The sequence below is a fragment of the Lagenorhynchus albirostris genome, chromosome 5, assembly GCF_949774975.1.
Source record: "Lagenorhynchus albirostris chromosome 5, mLagAlb1.1, whole genome shotgun sequence".
In the NCBI taxonomy this organism is placed as follows: Eukaryota; Metazoa; Chordata; class Mammalia; order Artiodactyla; family Delphinidae; genus Lagenorhynchus; species Lagenorhynchus albirostris.
In genome coordinates, this window is record NC_083099.1 from 138,887,475 (window position 1) to 138,913,133 (window position 25,659).

Genomic DNA, 25,659 nt, shown 5'->3' on the forward strand with positions numbered 1-25,659 from the left:
TTTAAACTTAAATGAATGAAATATTAAGGTGCCCATACTCTAGGGAGAAACACTTCATCCAAAATTTTCCTTTCTTCAGATTCTGCACCAGTGCGTTCTGGCTCTTGTCTGTCTGCCCCTCCCCATCGCAGGTTCTCCACCCCTGCCCCATGCCCCCACCCAGGGCTGACCCCTACAGACTACCTCAGCTGGGCTCCTTCACCTTCTGGCCCCCGTCAAGTTTGATCAACATGACACCACCTGGAGATCACGAGGCGGGAAGAGAGAAGAGTAGGGACATTTTGCCCCCAACCCTTCCCACCATCCACTCGAGGCTCCCTGAAGTCTTGGCCACGGTCTGGCCATAGCTAGATCCTATGGGGACCTCTCCCATCCTCGGGACCCTCCCCCAGGGCTCCAGGCTCCAGGAACCATTCCCCAATCCAACTCTGGTTCTCTGTAGATCTTAGCCATCAGTTGTTTCCTGGCACTGAAAATACCTCTTCTAATTTACATTTTTAGGGGCCATGACTTTTTTATTAACTATTATTTTTGTGTGTTTTCTTCTTGGTAAATCTGGCCTATGACTCTTAGCAGTAGTAAACCACAAAACAAAAATTCACATCTTCATTACAGGACTACAGACACAAAAGCTGACTTTCAAGTTTGCTACTGAACACATTACTCCAGGGACCTGCCGGGCACTCGCCGAGTCCCAAGTACACGTGTATTCTGGGCTTTCCGACCCTCTCAAGGCGCAAACACATCCACCTCCAACGTAGATGAGCTTCTCACGGGAGGTCTTCGCCTCCGGGTCTGTGTGTGGGGTGGGTCTGTCCCCCACGTGGCTCCACGGCATCCTCCCAAGATCAGGGGAAGCTTGGCTGTCCAAGATGACAAACTTGGAACCTTAGACATTATTTTTTCCTATAGCCAAATGTCTTGATCTTGGAAAGTAGGCAATTTCCCCCCTAGGTCTAAAGCAAGTCCTTCTGGGGGATAAGAGTTGCTAAAAATGCACAAGGAATGAAGCACTGTCCTGAAATTGAATTGGGCAGCTCTTGAAGGTCACCCACGCTCTTGGCGCACACGGGAGAGGACAGAGGATGGCAGGCAGCCTGGACAAAGGTCTCTCAGAGCTGGCTCCTCTGGGAGCGGGGTGGACGGGTAATTCCTTCCACTCCTCCGAGACGGCCTCCTCAGGGCAGCAGAAGTCACCCCAGGAAAAGACCACTCTGCCCCTAGGGTCATTCAGCCCAGAGAGGTCCATCCTGCAGGTTTCCTGACAAAAGCAAGTCCCCCCACTGCAGGACCCCACATTCAGGAACGACCGCTTTCTCTGTAGGTTTTAGCACCTCTCTAGGGTAACCCAACCCACACAGTCGCTCCCCCCCTGCACCCACACGCTGCTGCTCGTACCACGAGCTTGTCCCCTCCCCTCCAAGCCCAGCTGAGTTAACGACTGCCTCTGATCCAAAGAACACTGCAGAAGGGATGCTCTGGGGGCCTGAGCTCAGACCTTCATAGAACCAGAAGCTTTCCCTTCCTGCCTCTGGGAACCCAGTCCCTGTGCCCCAGGGCAGCACGTGGCAGAGGCCTGAAGTGGGTGTCCGGCTGACACCTGCACCACGTGCCAGGCCCACAAGGGAGTCATCCTGGACATTCCAGAATGGTGGTTTCTCAGATGACTGCAGCCCCTGCTGACAGCAAGAAAGGAGAACTACTGTCCAGCTGAGTCCAGTCAACCCACAGGGTTATGAGAAAGAGCAAGTGGGTTCTTGAAGCTACTCACTTTGGGGCTAGTTGATTACCCACATAGGTAATCAAAATACCCTCCATGTGTTGTAGATACACAGAGAAGGGAGACTAACTTGCTTACATTTTCCTGTCACACTATGGTAGATTAAATGATGGTTCCAATTCTCCACTCCTCCCGGGGTCCCTGCCTTTTGCCATGTGACTGTGGTTCCTCTCACTAAGTAGGGTGCGCTTCCCCAAGCCTTGTTTTTGGGCTGCCCATTGGACTTGCTTCATTCAACAGAACACAGCAAGACAGCCCAAGTCTCAGGAGGCATCAAGTGTCTGCACTTGTAACTTTCCAGCCCCATGGGAACACACCCAGGCCAGTGTGCTGGAGATGAGAGGCATGTGGACAAAGCCCAGTCATCCAATCTCTCCAGCCCAGACCACTCTAGATCATCCATCTAAAAGACCACCCATCCCCAGGCTTGTGAGGGAAACTACAGAACCAGAACTGCCAGCCAAGGCCAACATGGCCGACCCACAGGCTCATGAGCTGAACAGATGCTACTTGTTTTAAACCGCTGAGACTGGAGGTATATTGTTACACAGCATTTTTGTGACAGTCAATTACTAATATACACGATACGTTCTTAATAACCGGGTTACCAAGATGCCCCTTAAAACTTTCCTAGCTAGAGAGATAAAAGGAGACTCCAACAGAAATTTCAAAGGAAATTCATCCCAACCCACAAACAAACCATTTCCATCCATCTAAGAGACATGATTTCAAACCCTTATCCCACCCTCAAAATGAGTTTGGAAACTGAAGAGTAACTGAGAAACTCCAACCAGAAGACTCCGGGATTCTCAGAGCCCTTCTCAGGAACAGCCGAGTTCTCACTTAACATCGTGGGACCCTGTCAGCCTGCTGGGGATTCCAAATATAATGAAACGGAATCAACATTCTGGATATCCAAGACCATAGAAACATCTCAGAAGTTACAAAGGCCATTCAATCTGTAACCAAGCAAGACATAAACCTAATAACAACTGTTTATGTCTCATGTCTTGTATGGGGAAGTTTGGGGCACTTTCAACGCATAAAGATGAAACTGTGGGGAAGGGGATAAATAGATTCCAGATGCAGCACTGTCGCTTGTCTACCCCTCCAGGGATAGAGATGGGGAAACAATTCACACAGATACCCAGAGGTCCTGAGAGCAGACGGCCAGTGGCAATGCCAGATGAGGGACATGGATGATACCTAGGGGAGGGAAAGAGCTGAGTGATACAGAGAATCAAGGCGATGCCACCAAGAAGCCTTGAAGAACAAGAGGCATGTACACTGGCAGAAAGGCAGGGAACAAAAATTCCTCCCATCTCCTCCACCTTAGGGAGCCAGAGTCTATGACCCTAACCCACCACCACCATCAGGTCATCATCCACTCAAGGGATTTACTAACCAGAGCGTGTGAATGCTGCTGCCGTCCTCCAAACCAGACCAGCCAAGAAGCAAAGTCCCTAAAGCCCAGAAGGATGAAAGTTCTACCTCCTTTCCCATGCCTCTTCCCTCCACAAATACCCTTGACTGTTTCTGCAGTCAGTTGGTGTCTGTTCTTTTTGCCATCTGAGGGGTTTTTATGGATTTTTTTAAGAGCACTTCTAATTTACTTTTGTGTTTCTAATGAGCATTTCTCAAAAATTTAGTCATTGATGAATGACGTGATGCTTTTCTATCGCTGTGGGAGCCTCTTCTATTTTCTATTTTACTTGCCCTTGAAGCCTTGCAAAACCTGAATCCATGTTATCTAAAAACCCTTTTACTACCTATTTCTTGCAATAAATTCCTTTGGTAATGTATATGTTTACGACTTTGGATTTCACAATCCAGTATTATTTTATTACTGGGTATCTTGAAAAATGAAACGCTCCCTTCTTTGTTCTTGTTTTGCAAATGCCAATGGCTTACTACACAGAAACACATATTTGATTTGGGTTGCTTTAGCTATAACCGCATCAAGTGGGGACTGGTGCACAGGGCCAAAGGGAAAATAAGCATTTTGTAATTGGGGAGGCAATACTGTAAAAATGGTTAAGAGAAGACCTGCATATCTGCATGGCTGGGGCAAGAATAGAAATGGGCGCTCCCTAACCCTCTTCTCTTCCCAAGCCAGTTCTGGCCTGTTTGCAAGGTCCCCACACAGTCATCGGGACACTCCAGTCCACACGGCCATGCTGGCCATCCTTCAGGCCTAGAGAAGCACACACAGGACCGGCCCAAGGAGATGGACTGCAGGAAAGAGGCCTGTGTAGGCCCGAAAGACGCTTAGGCCAGTTTGGCAAGGAATTCTGGGTTCCCAGGCCCCTCAAGGGCAGTGTGGAGTGGGAGATGGGCAAGAGAAGGCCCTAGAAGGCATGGGGGCAGGGCTCTCATGGAGGGTAGTGCATCCAAGCAGAGGTGCAGCGTCACATGGAAGATGGAAGCCAGATTCGGTTTCCCTCCTCAGAAACCTAGAAAAGGTCACTCTATTCTCTATGGTCTTTGGTCACACATCTGTAGAATGGGGATATTACCGTGGGAGAATAAAAAACACACTCGGCCTTTGTTGGCAGTTCCTGGCACAGAGCTCTTAAATTTCCTGAGTGCTAAGTGTGACAGGACCATGTCTTGCTCCAATGAAGTGACTCTCGGCAAACCCCTAGAAAGCTTCAGGATGGTCTCAGAACCACCAAGCCTGGGTGAGAGGCCTGGCACTTTCAGCCCCACCCGCTTCCTCTGGAGGGAGAGGAAGAGCTGGAGATTGAATTCATAATGGATCTTGCCTATGTGATGAAATGTTCATAAAAACCCCGAAACGACAGGATTCGGAGAGTTTCCAAGTTGGTGAGCACATCCATGTGCTAAGAGGGCGGTTCCCCCCCCCCGACTCCTCGGAGACAGACGCCCCTGTGCTCGGGACCCTTCTGGACCTCGACCTACAAACCTCCATCCGTCTGTTCATTTGTATCCTTTATAAGAACCTGTAACAGTAAGTACAGCAGTGTCCTGAGTTGTGTGACTCCTTCTAGCAAATTACTGAATCCTGGAGGGGGGGACTGTGGGAACCCCCGACTCTGAAGCCAAGGTGGACAGAGGGTGGGTAACCTGAGGACCTGACACTTTCTGCTGGCCTCTGAAGTGGGCGGCAGTCTTGTGGCACTGAGCCTTTAGCCTGTGGTGTCTGGTGCTAACTCCAGGTACCCTCAGAATTGAATCAAACTGTAGGATACTCAGTTGGTATTGGAGAGTTGGAAGACGGGTTGATGGTACTGGAAAATACACCACCTATTCGATGTCAGGAGGGAAAATCCCCTCAATTACCACCTCCAAATTGATGGTCAGCCGTTCACACAGGTGTGACGCAAGATTTGGCCAGCCTCTATTGCAACTGGTTAGTCCCTGAGTAGAGCCACTGTGTAGCTAATCTTCCCTGCCTACTCCATAAGGCCTTTGTGAGGATCAGACTGAACCATGCCTCCAAAACCTCTCACAGTGCTGTGTGCAGAGTAAGCACTTAATCAGTGATAATCATTTTGGGGAAGAAAGCACACATTCTGATCTTGTATAAAATCTTGCACCTTTGAGGAAAACAATTCTCAAGAAAGAAATTGCCAGTTTTTCATAAGGGCCCTTTGTCCTTAATGTTAAAACCGAATTTTTAGTTTCAAGCTAACTAGTCATTAAGTGAAGACATTTTAGATGAAATGGCTCTGAGCAAACTCATCATAATGGATCCATTCACTGAATGAGCTGATCACGAGACACACTCGTTCTAGATGAGTGGGTATTAGGCATGTCAGTCCCTTACCAGCAAAACCTACCCTAAGTACTGCACAGGGCTGACTCTGCTCTGGGCAGTGGTCTCCTAAATGGAGCGTGAGGCCAATGAGACGCCCACCTGGGGCCCACGATTTAAGGAGGTGCCCCACCCCCGCCCTCAGGCTCCTGCAGGTGCTCAGCCGGCACCTGAGAGGGGGCATCTCCTTCAACTTTGTGCCTCACTCGGCTGACCCTGGCCCCAGCCCTGGTGCCTGCACTCCCTGAGGTAAGCAAGAGAGACCAGTGGGGGCTTCCCTGGTGGCCCAGTGGTTCAGAGTCCGCCTGCCGGTGCAGGGGACACAGGTTCGTGCCCTGGTCTGGGAAGATCCCACGTGCCGCGGAGCGGCTGGGCCCGTGAGCCGTGGCCGCTGGGCCTGCGTGTCTGGAGCCTGTGCTCCACAACAGGAGAGGCCACAACAGTGAGAGGCCCGCGTACCGAAAAAAAATAACGGAAAAAAAAAAAAGGGAGACCAGTGGAAGGTGGAAGAATGAGAAACCAACTGTACCTCTATATTTGTCTAAAAATAAGAAACTGTACTCCTTCAGTAGGATATGGCTTATCTTTCCAAATGAATACAAATAACTACTTCAGTGGGTTGAACCGTTTCCATCATGCAACCCTTCATGTGTTGGAGCCCAAACGCCCAGTAGCTCAGAACGTGACCTTATGAGGAGACAGGGTCTTTCTAGAAGAAATGAAGCTTAAAATGGGGTTACTAGGGTGGGCCCTAACCCAATATGACTGGTGTCCTTATTTTTTTTAAAAAAAGGGAATTTTGAAACAGAGACCTGTGTAAAGGGAAGACAATGTGGAAACACAGGGAGAATAGAACCGTCTACAATCCAAGGAGAGGGGCCTGGGAAGACTGTCCCTCACAGCCCTCGGAAGGAACCAATTCTGCCCTCACCTTGATCTCAGACTTGCAGCCTCCAGAGCTGGGAGAGAAGAAATTTCTGTTGTCTAAGCTTCCCCAGTCTGTGGTACTTTGTTACAACAGCCCTGCAAACGAACACACCTTTATTTTCAATATTTTAACTGATGAAGAATACAGGCCCTGATGGGGGCATGGCCTCAAGAACCACATCCAATTTAATTGCACTATTTCTTACGGAACACAAACTCTGCTCAAGGACCGTCCCAGGCACCATGGACTGTTGTGCCATCTACTCATCACTCCTGGCTTCATGTCAGCAGAGAAGAGACTCTTTTAAGTTCTAAGGCTTGAGTGAGTGTTATACGGGGCCCACCATAATCTCTTCCAACCCCTGGAACGCTTTTCGGGGGGAAGCCTGACAGTCCTGAAGAGCTAAGGGGCATGATTTGTAGATAAAGTGCTGAAATCCTCCACCTTTATTTATTTATTTTTTTGCATAGCTAATGAATGTGTAGACTCAATCCCTGTGTGTGCCTCACGAAATGAGGTTTCAATTGAATTCAGGCAAAATAACTCTAAAATAACTATGAACCAAACCTAGTAACAGGACACAAAAGATATAGTTATCATAAAAGCACAGGCCTGTGGACACTGTTCTTGGCCCTTTGGCTCTTCTGGAAGGCGCAGAAGAAAGCGGAAGGCAGTGTAGAAGGGAAGAGTTGTGATGACTGCAGTACTCAGAAAGCAGTGATTTTAAAAACTCTACAGAAGAGACCTTCAAGATGGCAGAGGAGTGAGACGTGGAAATCACCTTCCTCCCCACAAATACATCAGAAATACATCTACATGTGGAACAACTCCTACAGAACACCTACTGAACGCTGGCAGAAGACCTCAGACCTCTCAAAAGGAAGAAACTCCCCACGTACCTGGGTAGGGCAAAAGAAAAAACAGAGACAAAAGAATAGGGACGGGACCTGCACCAGTGGGAGGGAGCCGTGAAGGAGGAAAGGGTTCCACACACTAGAAGCCCCTTCGCGGGCGGAGACTGTGGGTGGTGGAGCGAGGGAGCTTCGGAGCCGTGGAGGAGAGCGCAGCCACAGGGGTGCGGAGGGCAAAGCGGGGAGATTCCCGCACAGAGGATCGGTGCCAACCGGCATTCACCAGCCCGAGAGGCTTGTCTGCTCCCCCGCCGGGGCGGGCGGGGCTGGGAGCTGAGGCTCGGGCTTCGGTCAGAGCGCAGGGAGAGGACTGGGGTTGGCGGCGTGAACACAGCCTGAAGGGGGCCAGTGCGCCACGGCTGGCCGGGAGGGAGTCCGGGGAAAAGTCTGGACCTGCTGAAGAGGCAAGAGACTTTTTCTTACCTCTTGGTTTCCTGGTGCACGAGGAGAGGGGATTAAGAGCACTGCTTAAAGGAGCTCCAGAGACAGGCGCGAGCCGCGGCTAACAGCGCGGACCCCAGAGACGGGCGGGAGACGCTAAGGCTGCTGCTGCCGCCACCAAGAAGCCTGTGTGCGAGCACAGGTCACTCTCCACACCTCCCTTCAGGGGAGCCTGTGCAGCCCGCCACTGCCAGGTTCCCGGGATCCAGGGACAACTTGCCCGGCAGAACGCACTGTGGGCCTCAGGTTGGTGCAAAGTCACGCCGGACTTTGCCGCCGCAGGCCCGCCCCGCACTCCGTGCTCCTCCCTCCCTGCCGGCCTGAGTGCGCCAGAGCCCCCGAATCAGCGGCTCCTTTAACCCCATCCTGTCTGAGCGAAGAACAGACGCCCTCCGGCGACCTACACACAGAGGCGGGGCCCAATCCAAAGCTGAGCCCCTGCGAGCTGTGAGAACAAAGAAGAGAAAGGGAAATCTCTCCCAGCAGCCTCAGAAGCAGCGGATTAAAGCTCCACAATCAACCTGATGTACCTGCATCTGCGGAATACCTGAATAGACAACGAATCATCCCAAATTGAGGAGGTGGACTTTGGGAGCAACAATATATGTATATTTTTTTCCTTTAACTCTTTTTGTGAGTGTGTATGTGTATGCTTCTTTGTGTGATTTTGTCTGCATAGCTTTGCTTTTACCATTTGTCCTAAGGTTCTGTCTTTCCCTTTTCTGTTTTTTTTTTAGTATAGTTTTTAATGCTTGTTATCATTCGTGGATTTGTTTTTTGGTTTGGTTGCTCTCTTCTTTCCTTTTTGTTTATTGCTTTTAAATTTTTTTATTTTTAATAATTTTTTTATTTTAATAACTTTTTTCTTTTCTTTCTCTCTCTCTCTCTCTCTCCTTCTCTCTTTCGTTCTTTCTTTCTCCTTTTTCTTCTGACCCGTGTGGCTGACGGGGTCTTGGGGTTGTGGCTTAGTGTCAGGCCTGAGCCTCTGAGCTGGGAGAGCCAAGTTCAGGACATTGGTCCACCTGAGACCTCCCGGCTCCACGTAATAGCAAACGGCAAAAGCTCTCCCAGAGATCTCCATCTCAACACTAAGACCCAGATCCACTCAACGACCAGCAAGCTACAGTGCTGGACACCCTGTGCCAAACAACTAACAAGACAGGAACACAACCCCACCCAATTGCAGAGGGGCTGCCTAAAATCATAATAAGGTCACAGACACCCCCAAAACACACCACCGGACGTGGTCCGGCCCACCAGAAAGACAAGATCCAGCTTCATCCACCAGAACACAGGCACCAGGAGCCATACACAACCCACTGAACCAACCTTAGCCACTGGGGGCAGACACCAAAAACAAAGGGAACTATGAACCTGCAGCCTGCGAAAAGGAGACCCCAAACACAGTAAGTTAAGCAAAATGAGAAGACAGAAAAACACACAGCAGATGAGCAGCAAGGGAAAAACCCACCAGACATAACAAATGAAGAGGACATAGGCAGTCTATCTGAAAAAGAATTCAGAATAATGATAGTAAAGATGATCCAAAATCCTGGAAATAAAATGAAGAAAATACAAGAAACGCTTAACAAGGACCTAGAAGAACTAAAGAGCAACCAAACAATGATGAACAACACAATAAATGAAATTAAAAATTCTCTAGAAGGAATCAATAGCAGAACAACTTAGGCAGAAGAACAGATAAGTGACCTGGAAGATAAAATAGTGGAAATGACTATTGCAGAGCAGAATAAAGAAAAAAGAATGAAAAGAATTGACAACAGTCTCAGAGACCTCTGGGGCAAAATTAAACACACCAACATTCGAATTATAGTGGTCCCAGAAGAAAAAGAGAAAAAGAAAGGGACTGAGAAAATATTTGAAGAGATTATAGTTGAAAACTTCCCTAACATGGGAAAGGAAATATTTAATCAAGTCCACGAAGCACAGAGAGTCTCATACAGGATAAATCCAAGGAGAAATGCGCCAAGACACATATTAATCAAACTATCAAAAATTAAATACAAAGAACAAATATTAAAAGCAGCAAGGGAAAAACAACAAATAACACACAAGGGAATCCCCATAAGGTTAACAGCTGATCTCTTAGCAGAAACTCTGCAAGCCAGAAGGGAGTGGCAAGACATATTTAACATGATTAAAGGGAAGAAACTACAACCAAGATTACTCTACCCAGCAAGGATCTCATTCAGATTCGATGGAGAAATTAAAACCTTTACAGACAAGCAAAAGCTAAGAGAATTCAGCACCACCAAACCAGCTCTACAACAAATGCTAAAGGAACTTCTCTAAGTGGGAAACACAAGAGAAGAAAAGGACCTACAAAAACAAACCCAAAACAATTAAGAAAATGGTAATAGGAACATACATATCGATAATTACCTTAAATGTAAATGGATTAAATGCTCCAACCAAAAGACATAGACTGGGTGAATGGATACAGAAACAAGACCCGTATATATGCTGTCTATAAGAGACCCACTTCAGACCTGGGGACACATACAGACTGAAAATAAGGGGATGGAAAAAGATACTCCATGCAAATGGAAATCAAAAGAAAGCTGGTGTAGCAATTCTCATATCAGAAAAAAGGGACTTTAAAATAAAGACTATTACAAGAGACAAAGAAGGACACTACATAATAATCAAGGGATCAATCCAAGAAGAAGATATAACAATTGTAAATATTTACACACTGAACATAGGAGCACCTCAATACATAAGGCAAATGCTAACAGCCATAAAAGGGAAAATCAACAGTAACACAATCATAGTAGGGGACTTTAACACCCCACTTTCACCAATGGACAGATCATCCAAAATGAAAATAAATAAGGAAACACAAGCTTTAAATGATACATTAAACAAGATGGACTTAATGGATATTTATAGGACATTCCATCCAAAAACAACAGAATACACTTTCTTCTCAAGTGCTCATGGAACATTCTCCAGGATAGATCATATCTTGGGTCACAAATCAAGCCTTGGTAAATTTAAGAAAATTGAAATCATATCAAGTATCTTTTCCGAACACAATGCTATGAGACTAGATATCAATTACAGTAAAAAATCTGTAAAAAATACAAACACAGGGAGGCTAAACAATATACTACTTAATAACCAAGAGATCACTGAAGAAATCAAAGAGGAAATCAAAAAATACCTAGAAACAAATGACAATGAAAACACGACAACCCAAAACAGTTCTAATAGGGAAGTTTATAGCAATGCAATCCAACCACAAGGAACAAGAAACATCTCAAATAAACAACCTCACCTTACACCTAAAGCAATTATAGAGAGAAGAACAAAAAAACACCAAAGTTAGCAGAAGGAAAGAAATCATAAAGATCAGATCAGAAATAAATGAAAAAGAAATGAAGGAAACGATAGCAAAGATCAATAAAACTAAAAGATAAACAAAATTGATAAACCATTAGCCAGAATCATCAAGGAAAAAAGGGAGAAGAGTCAAATCAATAGAATTAGAAATGAAAAAGGAGGAGTAACAACTGACACTGCAGAAATACAAGGGATCATGAGAGATTACTACAAGCAACTCTATGACAATAAAATGGACAACCTAGAAGAAATGGACAAATTCTTAGAAAAGCACAACCTTCCGAGACTGAACCAGGAAGAAATAGAAAATATAAATAGACCAATCACAAGCACTGAAATTGAGACTGTGATTAAAAATCTTCCAACAGGGCTTCCCTGGTGGCGCAGTGATTGAGAGTCCACCTGCCGATGCAGGGGACACGGGTTCGTGCCCCGGTCTGGGAAGATCCCACATGCCGCGGAGGGGCTGGGCCCGTGAGCCATGGCCGCTGAGCCTGCGCGTCCGGAGCCTGTGCTCCGCAATGGGAGAGGCCACAACAGTTAGAGGCCCGCGTACCGCAAAAAAAAAAAAAAAAAATCTTCCAACAAACAAAAGCCCAGGACCAGATGGTTTCACAGGTGAATTCTATCAAACATTTAGAGAAGAGCTAACACCTATCCTTCTCAAACTCTTCCAAAATAAAGCAGAGGGAGGAACACTCCCAAACTCATTCTACGAGACCACCATCACCCTGACACCAAAACCAGACAAAGATGTCACAAAGAAAGAAAACTACAGGCCAGTATCACTGCTGAACATATATGCAAAAATCCTCAACAAAAAACTAGCAAAAAGAATCCAACAGCACATTAAAAGGATCATACACCATGATCAAGTGGGGTTTATCCCAGGAATGCAAGGATTCTTCAATATACGCAAACCAAGCAATGTGATACACCATATTAACAAACTGAAGGATAAAAACCATATGATCATCTCAATACATGGAGAAAAAGCTTTCGACAAAATTCAACACCCATTTATGATAAAAACCCTGCAGAAAGTAGGCACTGAGGGAACTTTCTTCAACATAATAAAGAGCATATATGACAAACCCAGAGCCAACATCATTTTCAATGGTGAAAAACTGAAACCATTTCCACTAAGATCAGGAACAAGACAAGGTTGCCCACTCTCACCACTATTATTCAACATAGTTTTGGAAGTTTTAGCCACAGCAATCATAGAAGAAAAAGAAATAAAAGGAATCCAAATCAGAAAAGAAGATGTAAAAATGTCACTATTTGCAGGTGACATGATATTATACATAGAGACTCCTAAAGAAGCTACCAGGAAACTACTAGAGCTAATCAATGAATTTGGTAGAGTAGCAGGATACAAAATTAGGGCACAGAAATCTCTTGCATTCCTATACACTAATGATGAAAAATCTGAAAGAGAAGTTAAGGAAACACTCCCATTTACTATTACAACAAAAAGAATAAAATACCTATGGATAAACCTACCTAAGGAGACAAAAGACCTGTATGCAGAAAACTATAAGACACTGATGAAAGAAATTAAAGATGATACAAACAGATGGAGAGATATACCACGTTCTTGGATTGGAAGAATCAACATTGTGAAAATGACTATACTACCCATAGCAATCTACAGATTCAATGTAATCCCTATCAAACTACCAATGGCTTTTTTCACAGATCTAGAACAAAAAATTTCTCAATTTGTATGGAAACACAAAAGAACCCAAAAAGCAAAAGCAACCTTGAGAAAGAAAAGCGGAGCTGGAGGAATCACACTCCCTGACTTCAGACTATACTATAAAGCTACTGTAATCAAGACAGTATGGTACTGGCACAAAAACAGAACTATAGATAAATGGAACAGCATAGAAAGCCCAGAGATAAACCCACGCACATATGGTCACCTACCTCTGATAAAGGAGACGAGAATATACAATGGAGAAAAGACAGCCTCTTCTATAAGTGGTGCTGGGAAAACTGGACAGCTACATGTAAAAGAATGAAATTAGAATACTCCCTAACACTGTACACAAAAATAAACTCCAAATGGATTAAAGGCCTAAATGTAAGGCCAGACACTATAAAACTCTTATAGGAAAACATAGGCAGAACACTCTATGACATAAATCACAGCAACATCCTTTTTGACCCACCTCCTAGAGAAATGGAAATAGAAACAAAAATTAACAAATGGGACCTAATGAAACTTAAATGCTTTTACACAGCAAAGGAAACTATAAGCAAGATGAAAAGACAACCCTCAGAATGGGAGAAAATATTTGCAAAGGAAGAACTGACAAAGGATAAATCTCAAAAATACACAAGTAGCTCATGCAGCTCAAAATCAAAAAAACAAACAACCCAAACCAAAAATCGGCAGAAGACCTAAAGAGACATTTCTCCAAAGAAGATATACAGACTGCCAACAAACACATGAAAGGATGGTCAACATCACTAATCAGTAGAGAAATGAAAATCAAAAGTACAATGAGGTATCACCTCATTGATACTAGTCAGAATGGCCATCATCAAAAAATCTACAAACAATAAATGCTGGAGAGGGTGTGAAGAAAAGGGAACCCTTTTGCACTGTTGGTGGAATGTAAATTGACACAGCCACCATGGAGAACAGTATGGAGGTTCCTTTAAAAACTAAAAATAGAACTACTATACGACCCAGCAATCTCCCTACTGGGCATATACCCTGAGAAAACCATAATTCAAAAAGAGTCATGCACCACAATGTTCTTTGCACCTCTATTTACAATAGCCAGGACATGGAAGCAACCTAAGTGTCCAGTGACAGATGAATAGATAAAGAAGATGTGGCACATATATACAATGGAATATTACTCAGCCATAAAAAGATACAAAATTGAGTTATTTGTAGTGAGATGGATGGACCTAGAGTCTGTCATACAGAGTGAAGTAAGTCAGAAAGAGAAAAGCAAATACTGAATGCTAACACAAATATATGGAATCTAAAAAACCAAAAATGGTTATGAAGAACCTAGGGGCAGGACAGGAATAAAGACGCAGGCATAGAGAATGGCCTTGAGGACACGGGGATGGGTAAGGGGAAGCTGCGATGAAGTGAGAGAGTGGCATGGACATATATACACTACCAAATGTAAGGTAGATGGCTAGTGGGAAGCAGCCGCATAGCACAGGGAGATCAGCTCGGTGCTTTGTGACCACCTAGAGGGGTGGGATAGGAAGGGTGGGAGGGAAACACAAGAGGGAGGAGATATGGGGATATATGTATATGTATAGCTGATTCACTTTGTTATAAAGCAGAAACTAACACACCATTGTAAAGCAATTATACTCCAATAAAGATGTTAAAAAATTTTAAAAAAATTTAAATAAAATAAAATTCTCCCACCTAAAAAAAAATACAATAAAATGATGCATGAAGAACTTACTAAACTCTAAGTATAGCTAACTATACATTCATTTAGCCATTGATGTATATAGCCAAGGTTTCTTTCCTCAGTGTAGATCCACTAAGTCATTGCTATTCTATGCTGCATAAATGAAACATCATACATGATCTGTAATATCCAGTTTTTGTTTATTTAAATAGTTGAGAGTCTTAAGACGCCTGTGAAATAAGATTCCCCCCACTGATTTTTACGGGGGTTTTTTCTCTTAAAAGAAAAAACTCTACAGTGTTGAAGGCAGGAATAGGTAGTACTGGGCGAGGGGCATCTTATTTGTGCAGGAGAATCAATGGAACCAATATAAGTCCTCTAAGTACACCAAAGGACCAAAGAAAAGGTCTTTGGAGGTCTGGGACCACAAATATCAAATACTGAAGATATAAAATATTTACATTCACATTTTTCTAAAAATTCTTGACTAGGAAAGGTAGGGTTTTCTGGGTTTTGTTGTTTTACCTTTAATTGCCCTTGGCTCCCCCATCTTTTCTCTCTGTGAGTCATTTGTCTTCCTTTTGGTCAACACGGCTTTTTCCTGGGTCTTCAAAGATCTTGGAACAACCTGAAAGAGAATTTCAATATATTAAGCCCTGGTTTTTTCCCAAATATTAAAACCAAGGATCGACTATACATTTAGTGACAAATCCTATTTCTGAAACATTACTTTAAAATATCCTAAAAGGGGAATGAACTTAAAATTCTTACTTTAAAAAAAAAAAAGTGAGGGAGGGAGATGGGGCAACATTTCTCCCAGGGAAGTTCAGCATTACAAAGCAAAAATTAGGAATGAAATGAGGGCCAAGCCTGAATGGATATACTGAAGACCACGTATACTTTTGCAAAGAAAATATTTTGAAAATGTTTTCCTTTCCTCACAGCCCACAGCTTTAGTAATAATGGTTTCCCCAGATCATTACTTTAGCACTTTTGTCTGCTCAAAACAAAGAGTAATGGGGTTTATTCAACATCCTGAGAACTGTAATTAAACAACTGTTTTAGTCCCAGGAAACAAACAGTCTTTTTAATTTGTAGATGCCACAAGGATCCATATTATTTTTAAGAGATTAGAGAACTACCATATTAAAAAAATAAAAATAAAAAATCTTCCTCAGAATATGCCTGTCGGTGCAGCTCTAAAATCCAATCTCTCTGGGGTTTTTTTGTTTTGTTTTTTTTTTTGGAGATACAGGAATTTCTGTGCTTATGCAAGTCTCCAAATCAAATATCCAATACCAAAATATTTAGTACATTTAACAAAATCCTCACAACATGACTAATTGCAAACGGCAGCTTTTTCAGTCAAAAATATTTTCAAGTTAGAAAATCCTTAAGTATTGCATCAAAATCAATATTTGCAATGGACAATATTATTTATAAATGGTTCCACAGACCAACTGAGACTCCCACTCCACCCAAGAGGCCCCAGCCAACTCCACCTGAAGGCTGCAGGCCTGGGCATCAAGATATTTAAACCAAATCGCCCAACTGGTGGGGCAAAGGGTTTGGTAGGATATGGAAAATCCAAATTCTTGGTGGAAAATTAGAATACAAACCATATATATAGTCTGATTCCAATACCATAAACAGAAAACAGATGGATGAAAAAACAAGAGAGGAAAAAGGGTACAAATGAACTTAGTTACAAAACAGAAGTAGAGTCACAGATGTAGAAAACAAACTTACAGTTTGTTTTCTACAGGGGATAAGGGGAGGGATAAACTGGGAGAATAAGGTTGACATACACACACTACTATATATAAAATAGATAACTAATAAGGACTTACTGTATAGCACAGGGAACTCTACTCAATGCTCTGTAATGGCCTATATAGGAAAATAATCTAAAAAAAAAGAGTGGATATATGTATATGTATAACTGAGTCACTTTGCTGTACAGCAGAAACTAACAACATTGTAAATCAACTAGACTCCAATAAAAATTAAAAAAAAAAACAAGAGGGGAGACAGAAAGAGGAGGAAGGCTCTAAGAAAGTGCAGGAAGTCGCTACTGGAAGTGGTCTTTGGGTTTCCAATGTGATTTCTGGGGAGTCTTATTTTCTTCTTTATAATCATGGGCATTTTCCAAATTTTCAGAACCAAGAATATTCATCTGGATAATCAGAGAACTACATAATAATGATTGTATAATCCTAAACACGTTTGCAAAGTGTTTTCTTCACAGTGATGTGGGATAAGCGTCCAGCCTCAAGGAACCATGGGGCCTCCCATGCTCAGAGACAGGCTGCTCAGCAGGAAAGGAGGGGACAGCAGTGAATTAGGTCATGCTTCGCATGGCCACACAGATCTTGAGTTAATTAAGGTGTTTCCAAATTTCTTTTTCTCTAAATCCAAAAGCCAATATTGACTATTATTTGGTTAAATGCTTTCCACGGACAAGTGGTTAAAATAGTATTTAGTTTCCAATTGCTGCAAAGGGAACATGGGTTTTAAAAGCCTGGGCTAAAATTTCCTATACTGTGTCATCCTATAGTACGTTTTCGTGCCCAAACCTCTTCTATGCCAAAAGAAACACTTGATTTATGATTGAATATCATTGGACCTGATTTAAAGACAAGAGCAAAGGCCAGAGAAGATTCTATTAAATATGTGCAATGGGTATTTTTAAATTAGCGTTATAATGTTATTAATATTTCATCTATCCAGAGGGCATTTATCTGACAACGTAAATTATCCGTAATGCAGCTGAGAAGCCCACAAAGGATCCAAAAAGATGTCACGAAGTCTAGGGAGAGAGAAGCTTTGCCAGAGAAAAGGCACGCTACCAGCCGCGTGAGGTAACAACCGGCCCAATCAAAGCAGAAAAGTCAGAAAATTATGCAAACCAGACTCAAGAAGTCAAAAAACAGAGCCATTTGAGAACCTTGGTATGAGAGCAAACTGCTCAAGCCAGCTGAACAGCCCTCGGTCCTGCAGAAAGCACAGGATGAAGAACATGGTGCCCAGCCCTGCCAAGGTCAAGTGCTCTGAACCCAGTCACCCCTGGATCCAATGGGCCCCCTGATCTACGCGGTAGGAGAACACATGTGATCTTGATCGTTGGAAAATTCTCACTGGAAATGGTCAAAGTTAAACACACCTGAGCATCTCAAGGGCAAGTTTAATTTGCAAAGCAGTTGCGGTGTACAGAGAGACTGGGCTCAGGGCCAGATTGGTGCTGACCACCAGCAGCCAGCAGACCGCTCTCCACCTCAGTCTGCCCATCTGCAAGCCATGGGTTAGACAGGGATGGTGCGAGTCCAAGGAGACAGTGTTTGTGGCAGTGCCAAGAGAAGAGACACAAGGCATCGTATGTCCAGGGACATGCAATGTCCTCGTTCCATAAACACGCAGACAAGAAGCCACTCCCTACGCACAGATTTTCCTGGCCACCTGTGTCAGCAACAGTGAATGTTTCATAAGCTGAGGTCAGCTACTGGGAAGATGGAAAACTAGATGTCCTAGAGAGCTGCTGCCTTCTCGACAGAAAACACCCCGGACCTTGAGTGAACAACAGCCATCTTTTGTGGAAAGGCTTCATTCCCAGCAGCGACACCGGGAACAGTCATGGTGAACTGTGAGCCCGCTCATCTGTTTATAGCCCCCTCCCCACAGGTAGCAAAGGCAGCGGACACACTGGCTGCCCCCTTCTCCTGAGAAAGGAAACCCAACTTTGCTTGGGTATGTAGCCCAGCCCCCCGACATGCCCTGGCAAAGGCTGACCCTGCCCCAACTTCAGGGGCAAATCTGATCATTGGGCACCCATTCCTCTTGCCACTGATTGGTTTAGGGATGAGCATGTGATATCATTTTGGCCAATTCAACCCTGGGGGACATAACAAGAGGACTTCTGGAGAAAGTCTCTTAGCTGACAAAGAAAGGTCATGTGATATTGTCTTGTCTTGGGGACAGTTGGAACTGTGACAGCCATCTCAGAACCATGAGAGGTGGGGACCTGAGGACAAAACCAATATGCTGCGATGTCAGGGGAAAAAATGAAGGCAGTCCCCTGAGATTCTGCTTTGGGTGGGGGACGGCAGGATTAATCAACCCTGAAGACACGAAGCATCCTATAGACTACAGTGTCTATGTTCAAAAGAGCCACCTTCGTCTCTTTCATTATCTGTGTCCAACTCAAACAGACATGCTGGGTACACTTTTCTGTTCTAATTTTTTAAATAAAATGATCTGCTGGAAATTAGCCCAGCCCATAAATCTTCCTACTTATAACATTATATCTTAAGACTTGAGAAACAAATAACTATTATCAAGATAAGTGATCTATCCCAGTCTATATATGTATTGAGTGTCCAGGTACTAGAGGTGACACAGAATGGTGCCCTCAGTAAACACAGGATTTGATGGGGGGATTACACTTCTGGTTAAATGACTGATTGGAGGCAGAATGTGGTGAGGGTCATAAGAGAAGTACAAAAGAGGTGGCAATTCCATCTAGCCTCACGGAATGGCAATGCCTCTTCATAGGAGTGAGTATACCATAGGCACTTAGTATTCAATAGATGGGAACAGGGAGGAGAGTATATAAAGTAGAGGAGAGAGATGAGCAAAGGTATGAAAGTGAAAAAGTACGCAGGAGAGGCACACCGTAGAGTGTCTTTTACTCTCAGAGCACAGTTCAGAAATGTTGAATGACTTGTCTCTGTAATTAAGAAGTTATGTTGATACTTGTTTCTTTCCACAATCTAAGTTCAACCTACCCTTCAAATCCATTCATTCACTCAATTGTTCCTCCATTCATTCATCCATCACCCATTGTCCATCATCCATCCATCCATGATCCATCAATCTATCCATCCATCAATTCATCCATCATCCATCCATCCATCCATCCATCTACCCATACAGCATCCATCCATCCATCTATCCATCATCCATCCGTCCATCCAACAATCTATCCATCCATCATCCATCCATCCATCCATCCATCCATCCATGATCCATCAATCTATCCATCCATCCATCCATCCATCATCCACCCATCCATCCATCCATCCATCCATCTATCCATCCATCATCCATCCATCCATCCAACAATCTATCCATCCATCATCCATCCATCCATCCATCCATCTATCCATCCATCATCCATCCATCCATCCAACAATCTATCCATCCATCATCCATCCATCCATCATCCACCCATCCATCCATCCATCCATCCATCCATCTATCCATCCATCCATCCATCCATCTATCCATCCATCCATCTATCCATCCATCATCCATCCAACAATCTATCCATCCATCACCCATCCATCCATCCATCTATCCAACATCCACTAAGTCAGTTTCCTCCAGGTGCCATCACTGAGTTAAGCACTAACCAGAGGTGGGCTCTGCCATGAGTTGAGAGTCTAGTGGGAAAGACAAGGTTGTAAAGGAACAATCACAAATACCAACTCCCCCATTACCACGCTTGACCCTCAGCTGCAGAATAACTCCCACAACGGAGGTATGCAGCAGAGCACCTGAACTATTTGAGAGACGGAAGGAAGAAAACTGGACAACCAAGAACACAGGGAGGAGCAGTCAGAGAATTAGGAAAAATTTAGAAAGGATCCAAGTCCTGGAGGCCAAGGAAGGACATTCAGTAAGGCAGAAACAGTTCACAGCATCGATCTCCAGAGAGCTGAATACGAATGAGAAATTCAATCAACCAACCACACAAGTTGATAAAAAGGTATTGGATTCGGCAAGTCAAAACCTCTGGGTGACCTCCAATAATGTTGCCAGTTTCCAAAGGTTTGCTAGTGGAAGGTTGGGAGGATATAGGAAGGTCAACATAGGCTATTCATGAAAGGCACTAAGCAACAAAGAGAGAAAAGGGGAAAGCAGTTTAAGAAAAAAAGAAACACGTGTTCACTCACCCAACATTTGTTGCATGCCTACTGTGTGTCAGAAATGGCCAGCAGCTAGGAATGCAAGAGTGCACAAGACTCAGTCCTGCCCTCAAGAAGTTTACGATGCAATTAGAAGAAGGTTTATCTTATTTGTCTAGCTGGTTTCTTAAGGATGAGAAAAGCAGGTACGTTTATAGGTGGGATAAAGGGAAAGGTGTAGTAGCAGAGACAGATTCTAGAGACAGAGGATCAGGGACAGTCCAGTCTTGAAGAGACAGAGGAAAGGCCAGGCCATAATGTCAGCTCTGGCGGGTGGAAGGGACCCCAGTGTCTCAGAAGTGGTGTGTTACTAAATGTTTAGCAACCGGCTCTCCAGGGGAAATCCTCTGATTTGAAGCATTTGGCAATTCTTGTGGAGTAACTATCCCTATCCTGGGCAATTTCAGGAAACTAACAGAAGTCCCTGAGTACAGAGTTGAACAGAGATATGGGCCATCTTTCTAGTAAGTCCTGGCACACCTGTGCTCCAGAGCCAAGCAGAGAAAAAAGGCCCCGAAATTACTGTTAAGTTAAGAGGTGATGGTGAGGAAATCTGTGAAGACCAACCAAAGCAGCTGCTCTGCCAGTAGCTGAGTCCCTGAGACATGTCACTTGTAGGTAGGGCAGAAACGAGGGAGATGGCGTTCCAGAGCTAGAAAACACGGCAGTGCTCTGAAATCGCATCCACATCAGCTCTTCTGCCTCTTGAACCTGCTTAGAACCCAAAACGTCGTATGCTGTTCATCGTTACCATCCCTCAACTTGACGTTGTTCGTGCGCACACGTGTGTACCTTTTCACTTGTAAATCACTGTGCTGCCTTATCCACTCTCAGAACTCAGCGAGGCAATTCCTGGCAGCTTTTCAAATTCCCCAGAGGGGGTCCACTGACTCTCCGTCGTAGAGAAACGTGGTAAAAAATATACCAGAGCAGTTCTGCTGGAAGAAAATGGTAAGAGTCTTCAGGAATCAAGTCTGTGCCATGCATGGCCACGCCTGGAGGCTGCCTGTCAGTTTTGTTTTGTTTTGTTTTGTGGTTGTTTGGTTTCCTTTCATTTTGTTCCTTAGGGTCAGCCTTTCTGCCATTCACAGCCTTAAGTCAACCTCCATCCTTAATGCTTCTTCCCTTATTCTTTTTCCAAGGAGAGAGCAAAACGAACCTGGACATTAACGCGCCTTACGAGCCTGTGATGTCCTTGGAGGAGGGGACACTGGGTCTTTCTCTCCTTCTTGGCCTCGTCATGCGCATGTGAAAGTATTCAAGCTGATCGGGCTGATGGCAGAGGCAGGGGGGTGGCCGCCGCCTTCCACCAGGGCAAGACGCACAGCCACCACACGGCTCCACGGCCCCTCGGTCTGGGGTCCATGGTCTGCCTCGAGGTCCCCAGTAAAAAAGAGACATTTGAAAGAAAACAGGCTGCGTTTGAAAGGCGGGTGACATCCAGAAAAGCGAAAACAACTATAAATACTACTTCTCTCCCGTTTTACACTGAGCCTTCTGTTAAAGGAAACACATTTACCAGAGTTGTGTTTTTTCCCTAAGCTCAACTGGAAAAACATAAATATTTAGTCATTTCATAACGGCAGACAACTGACAAGCAGGCCACAGATTAAAGGGACATGATGTATTTCTAAGAAAGTTCATCAAACAAAATATATCTTTGAGAACAGAATCCCAAAGTCTGTTTTAGAAGCGAATTTGGCCTTCAAAACGAATTTTGTCTTGATGTCATCACAAGGTCACATCTTACAGACAGCAACTGCTTCAACAGCCATCTGTGCAAACAACGAGGTCTGTTTCATATTTTTATTTTTATATTTTGTTTTTTTGGGTTTTTTTGTTTGTTTTTGTGGTACGCGGGCCTCTCACTGTTGTGGCCTCTCCCGTTGCGGAGCACAGGCTCCGGACGCGCAGGCTCAGCGGCCATGGCTCACGGGCCCACCCGCTCCGTGGCATGTGGGATCTTCCCGGACCGGGGCACGAACCCGTGTCCTCTGCATCGGCAGGCGGACTCTCAACCACTGCGCCACCAGGGAAGCCCTGTTTCATATTTTTAAATTAACAACACTGGGCAGAAAAAAGTAAAACATTGTTAATGCCTAACTGCTTTAGAGGATGCATATAAAATAACTAATTGCTAGTTAAATTAATCAATATTGTATTACCATCTCAATATTATAAATGCAAAATTCCTGAGCAGCAAGATCTATAACAGAGCAAAAATGAAAATAACTTAAATTAATAGCGATATCCTATGTAAGGGACCCAGAGAATATCACAGAGCATCTCTTTCAGATGAAATTCTTCTTTCAGCATCCCTCTAATGTGTTTATTTTGAATACAGTATGAAGAGGCAAGTCAGGAGAGTTAGAAGCTTTTCCTAAGGAAAATCAACTGGCCTAAAGGCAGAAAGAAAAAACTCTTAGGCTCTCCAATAACGCAGATAATTCTCTACATTATCTGCCTTTAAAAAACAAACCAACTGCCAAATACGTACAGAATATTAACTGGAAAGGTTTCCTTGTGCTCTTTAAGAGTGAGGCATTTCAAAGAACCTTGAACTCATCCTGAAAGTAGTTCTGTGTCCACTAGCTTGGCTGAAACACTTTGGCCTCCCTGGTGATGGGATTTTCACCGCAGGAGCACTGAAATCAGCTTTTCCATTTCTGCTGATTTTGATTAGTTTAAGAGAACTGCATCAAAACTGTCTCACTTGTACTGGACACAATCTGGAAATAAAGATTTTTCACTCTTCTTATATATTTAAATAGAAATCACGAGTCTCACCACAAACGCCCTTCGCTGATACAGTGTAAGTCCTCTACATACGAATGAGTTCCATTCTGAGAGCGCGTTCGTAAGTCCAATTTGTTCGTTAAGTCCAACAAAGTTAGCCTAGGGACCCAACTAACACAATCGGCTATATAGTACTGCACTGTAACAGGTTTATGATACTTTTCACACAAATAATACGCAAAAAAAAAACCATAAAGAAAACATTTTTAATCTTACAGTACAGTACCTTGAAAAGCACAGTAGTACCGTACAACAGCTGGCATCCAGGGGCTGGCATCGAGTGAACAGGCCAGAAGAGTTACTGACTGGAGGAGGGAGAGGAGGTGGGAGATGGTAGAGCGGAAGGGTCGTCAGCAACAGGAGACGGAGGGCAGGCTGCAGTTTCATTCACGCCTGACGCGGATGGCACAGGTTCTGGTTCCTTGCTGGATTCAATTCTATCTACCCTCTTGAAAGAACAATCCAGTGATGTCTGGGTAGTAGCTCTTTTTTCTCATCATAGATGACACGGTAGCACTGGACTGCATTCTGAACGGCTGCTGCAACCTCTGTGTACTGTTCCACGTTCGGGCCCTGTGCCTCAAACACTAACAGTGCCTCCTCAAGTAAAGAAAATCTCCTTGCCATTTCCTGCATCATGAATCTCTCTGGTCCTTCAATTATTGTTCTCCTCTTGTCTCCCTTTGTTCTTTCTCTAGGACAAAGAGAATTCAGGAAATTCCCAGGCAGCTACCCTATCTGCACTCGCTACCTCGCCAGTTGTACGTTGTGAAAGTTGGCTCCAGCCTTGAGCCGATGAAACCAGCCATGGCTGGCACTCAAAGATGTTCCCTCTGATTCTTCGCCGTGTTTCTTCTTCAAGTCTTCATAAAGGCTTTTAGCTTTCTCTTGAATCAGCATTAAGCTGAGCGGGACTCGACGCTGATGCTGACCCTGCATCCACACACTGAGAAGTTTCTCCATCTCCTCCATCACTTTTCCACGCTTCTCCGATATCACCGTCAACATCATCAGCACAGCAGACTTCACATGTTCCATGATCTTGTTCTTTAAGATCGCGCCGATGGTTGAACGTTTCAAGTTATAAGGACAAGCGACGTCTACCATCTTTTGGCCTCACTCCACTCTCTCAGTTATTTTCCTTTCTGTTTCCATCATAATCGCTTGGCGCTTCCTAGCAGTACCAGCTACATTACTGCTGCTTTTACGCTTGCTTCTGGACATCCTGGGCTTGAAATAAAGATACTGTACTACTGTACTCTATACAGTACTGTCCAATAAAGTACAACCACTTGTAGAGGATGCATGCACGTGACAATGTACACCAGACACGTGAACCAACTTATGTGATTGGACGGGTGAACGCACGTTCACATCTCTGAAAGTCTGCAACTTGGAGGTGCCTATGTAGGGAACTTACTGTACCCAGGAGGCAAAGTTTACAATGTGCCTCTGGCTGTACAGCTCTGCATTCCATCCGTACAGAATCTTCCATGAAATACATCATTAGCAAGTCCTTCTATAAGTATTAACTGATGACATCATGCAAAGAGCTGTGTCCAGGGGTGAGGGAGGATGAAAAAGTTCCAAGGTGTGTCTCTCATGCCTTGCGGGAGAGTCAGCGTGTGGCCTAATGTTTTATGATACAGAATAAGGGGCAACACAGCAGCTTCGATAAGATGCACTGGGACAGCTTGGGGAAGAGGAAGAGGGAGCTTCAGCTTTGGGTGGTAGGATTTAAATCAGATGATGAAAAAGAGGAAGAATGTTATACAGACATGAGAGAGGAGGGCAGCCCGGGAAGAAGGAATAAGTGCCGCAGGCCATCAAGTACAACAGGACTGCAGAACACGAGCCTATAAAGGGGGCACAAGGCAGCCACCTCTGCATGTGAGTAAAAGTCTCTGTGAAACAGCACAACAACAACCAAATCATCTTTGCCATCACCTGAGGTGGTCAAGGAGGGCTTTTCAAAGCAGGACAAAGGCGTCAGACAGAGGGTGTGGAGAGAAGCTGGGCCAGTCCTTCAGGCAGATGTTCCAGAAAAGCAGGAGAGCAGGAGAGCCCAAGGGTGGGATGGTGGGCACCGTGGCTGGACCAGGAAGGCTTGTGTGGCCAGGCGGAGCCACTGAGAGAGCCTCAAAGCACAGGCTAGGAAGTGTGGCCCTTGCTCTGAAAACAGCAGCTGGGGACTTTTGAGCATCTGTAGAATGGAGTTTCCCAAAGAGGCTTTTGGGAAGATTCCCAAGGCAGCTGACTGCAGGGAGGGAAATGCTACCACGGTCCAGCCAGGAGTGA

The 25,659-nt window shown here is 44.5% G+C and overlaps 1 protein-coding gene across 4 annotated transcripts in view; it reads right to left on the reverse strand.

The window, feature by feature from the left end:
- ERG (ETS transcription factor ERG) overlaps positions 1–25,659 on the reverse strand; it is a 284,518-nt gene that overhangs the window by 184,076 nt on the left and 74,783 nt on the right. For all 4 annotated transcript variants that reach the window (XM_060150935.1, XM_060150940.1, XM_060150938.1 and 1 more), the window contains exon 2: positions 15,128–15,230. The gene's annotated coding sequence lies outside the window, so the exon portion shown is untranslated. The remainder of the gene's footprint in view (positions 1–15,127; positions 15,231–25,659) is intronic.